Source organism: Petaurus breviceps, unplaced genomic scaffold (assembly GCF_028583685.1).
Source record: "Petaurus breviceps papuanus isolate PSGF00001 unplaced genomic scaffold, PetGlider_PUasm1.0 470, whole genome shotgun sequence".
NCBI classification, from domain to species: Eukaryota; Metazoa; Chordata; class Mammalia; order Diprotodontia; family Petauridae; genus Petaurus; species Petaurus breviceps.
The window spans coordinates 2,542,539-2,546,364 of NW_027186350.1; positions in this window are offsets into that span (position 1 = coordinate 2,542,539).

A 3,826-nucleotide genomic window follows, 5' to 3' on the forward strand; every position below is an offset into this window, starting at 1 on the left:
CAGGAAGCTGGGAGTCAGAGCTAGACTAGACGTTTGGGAGGAGAGCATGCTTCCCAGGGAGACAGATAGGCTTGTGAATAAATATTGGTCTTATGTTGTTTTGTGGGAAGGCTAAAGGTTGCTGTGGTTCTCTGTGCTGTTGTGGCTTATTAACTTCTTTGCTACTATGATGGAATCGGCTTACTGGTTTTGGGATTTGGTTTTCTGGTGTCTGAATAAGTGTTTTGCTTCTTTCTTCTATATGGAGAATCTGTTATATTTTGCAATTGAGCACCATGGGGATATATTTATAGTGACTGTGGGTGCTGTAAATATTGCATTGGTGCTACATCAATAAATTCTAGTGTCTCCCTACTAATATATAAGATCAAATATAATGATGATGATAAAATAATAAGAAATAGCATGTATTCTGGGTTAAGATTTGCAAAGCCCTTTTACATTTGTTATCTCATTTGATCCATCATTCATATAAGATGAGTGCTATTATTATTCCCTTGTTACACATGGGGAAACTGAATCTGAGAAAGATTAAATGACTTGCCTGTGGTTATATGCAAAGGAAGTATCTGAATCAGTATTTGAACTCAGTTTCTTTTTTCTTTCCTGACCAAAGTCCAGTGTTCTATCCATTTCACCAAGTATAAATTTTTGTTTTTCATTTAAAGGTCTTCACAACTTGGCCCCTTTCTACTCTTCCAGTCTTCTTACACATTATTCCCTTCCATGAATTCTATAGTCCAGCTTGTTATTCCTCATAATCTTTTGTCTCTGTGTCTTTGCATTTGCTGCCCTTTATTCCTGGAATGCTTTGTCTTCACCTCCACTTTTTAGAATCAACTCTGCTGATGTGCCACTTTCTGCAGGAGAGGTTTCTTGTATCCCCCTCTCAGCCCTGGCCCTTCCCCATCAAGGCTCCCTTTCATTTACTGTCTATTTATCTCATATCAAACAATTTACCTGCCAGTTGTCTCCCCTTTGGAAATTGAACTCCCTGAGGGCAGGAGCTGTAATTATTCCTCTGTGTTTTGGGTTGTTGTTGTTGTCGTTGTTGTTTAAGCTTCAATACTTACTATAATATGAGACACATACTAAATATGTAACAAATGTGTCTTGATTGATTGATGAACGAACGTAAGTTCTCTTAGCCTCAGTTTTGTCATTCATGACATGGGGATAATAATGGTTTCACATGTCAGATGATCAAATGTAAAGCAATTTACAAACTTTTAAGTTACTATACAAATGTTTTATTATCATTAATACCTTACCATTATCGGCTTTTTATCTTGAATCACAAAATACTTTTCTCATAACTACTCTGTAGGGATGAAGAAATTGAGGCACAAAGAGATTAATGGTGGTGCTAAATTATCACAAAGGTCTTTTCGAGCTAAAAGCTGTTACAATTTATAATAATTTCCCCAGGGTCACATAACTAGATAAAATGTAGGAGTCTGAGCTCCAACCCAAATCTTCCAATTCCAAGACGTGATGTTCTTTCTACTAGACTACAATGTTTTTGATTTGTCTTCTTTTATTTCTTGGGATATCTGAACATCGCTATTGAGCTCTAGACTTGCCATCATGGCTCCTTCATGTTCTTCCTCTCTTCTTTCCCTGACTTTTCATGGCTGCAATAATTTTTCCTCCTACCTCCAACCTACAGCTGCCACCTGTAGAACATAAATATCTAGCAAACTTTGTAATAGTCCCTTCAAGTTTTCACAATACATTCTTAAATTTCCAAAGCAACTCATAATGTTTATGCGTATTTATATGTACATATACACATACAGATGTATGCCTACATATGCATGCACATGCACACGTACATATACGTGCATGTGTGTGCACATACATGTATACATGTGTGCGTACATATGTGTGTGTGCATGCCCAGTTTCTGTCATATTGCTTTCCAGTTTTCCCAATGATTTTTTTTTTACCAAATAATTAATTCTTTTCCCAAAATCTTAAGTCTTTACGCCTGTCAAATACAAGGTTATCATGCATGCCCAGTTTCTGTCATATTGCTTTCCAGTTTTCCCAATGATTTTTTTTTACCAAATAATTAATTCTTTTCCCAAAATCTTAAGTCTTTACGCCTGTCAAATACAAGGTTATCATGTTTATTTGCTGCTGTAAATTGTGTGTTTACTCTCTTCCATTGATCTATATTTCTATTTCTAAGCCAGTAACAAATAGTTTTGATAATTACTGACTTATAACACACTACTGCTAAACCTCTTTCCTTTACATTTTTCATCATTTTCTTTGACAGTCTTGATTTTTTGTTTTTACAAATGAATTTTTTTAATTTAGTAAAATAATTTTTAGCAATTTAATTAGGATGGTATTGAATATATAAATTAGTTTAGATAATCTCAATTATATTAAATTTAAAAGGATTTGTACAAATAAAACAACTATAACCAAGATCAGAAAGAAAGAAAAAAATTGGGGGGGAGGACTTATAGATAGTTTATCAGATAAAGGTCTCATATCTAAAATACAAAATACACATTTGTCAAATCTATAAGAATATGAGTCATTTTCCAGTTGATAAATGGTCAAAGGATATGAACAGACAGTTTTCCAGTGAAGAAATTAAAATAATTTATGATCATATAAAAATGCTCTAAATTATTATCAATTAGAGAAATTCAGATTAAAGAAAACTTTGAGATATGATTTTATACCTACCAGATTGGCTAAAATGAGAGAAGGGGAAAGTGACAAATGCTGGAGTGTGGAAAAATTGGGACACTAATTCATTGTTGTTGGAATTGTGAACTGATCCAACCATTTTGGAGAGCAATCTGTCATTATGCCCAAAGAGTTATTAAACTGCTTATGCCCTTTGACCCAGCAACACCACTACATCTATTTCCCAAGATGATTAGGGGAAAAAGAGAAGAACCTATATGTTCTAAAATGTTTACACTAGCAATTTTTGTGGTGGCAAAGAACTGGAAATTATAGGGATGCCCATCAATTGGGGAATGGCTACACTGTGGTATATGATTATGATGGAATAATATTGTGCTATAAGAAATGATGAACACAATGATTTTAGAAAAAACATGGAAAGACTTGTAAAATGAGCATAACCAAAAAGACATTATATACAGTAACAACAATATTGTTTGAAGAATAACTTTGAACAAATAAGTTATTTTTGTCTGTTATAAATACTCTAATTAATTATAAAGGACATATGAAGAAAGAGGCTCTCTGAATCCAGAAAAAGAACTGAAAAGTAGAAGTATGTGTCTAAAGGTAGCCATCTAGGGCAGGGTGGGAGGAAGGAAAGAAAGAAAAAAGAAATTTACATGATAATTGTGTTGCATGTTTGAAAGGAATAGCGAGTTGTGCATAGTAGATCTGCAGTTTCATGTACAATTATCTTTTTAATGATACTATGCTATGGAAATGTTTGTTTTATCCATAAATTAAATGTATATTGCGTATATTTGTGTGTGTGTGTATAGTCAGAAAAATGTAGCCTAACTTCATTTCCTTTGCTGACAGAATAATTAGAGTGATAAATCAGAAGAAAACTATAGAGACAATTTACCTAGATTTTACAAAGTACTCGCAAAGTCTCTTATGCCATGTAGAGGCAGATGGATTTGGAACTGGGTGCATTCTTGGCTATGAAGATTACTTATAAGTGGTTTGACTTGAACTTGGAATGTGGTCCCCAGTAGAGTGTGCCCAGATTTCTTCTTGATCCTGTCCCATTTAGAGTTGTTTCTTTTTTGATATCGATAAAAGTATAAATGAAATACTTATCAAATTTGACAATGCAAGGGGAAGGATG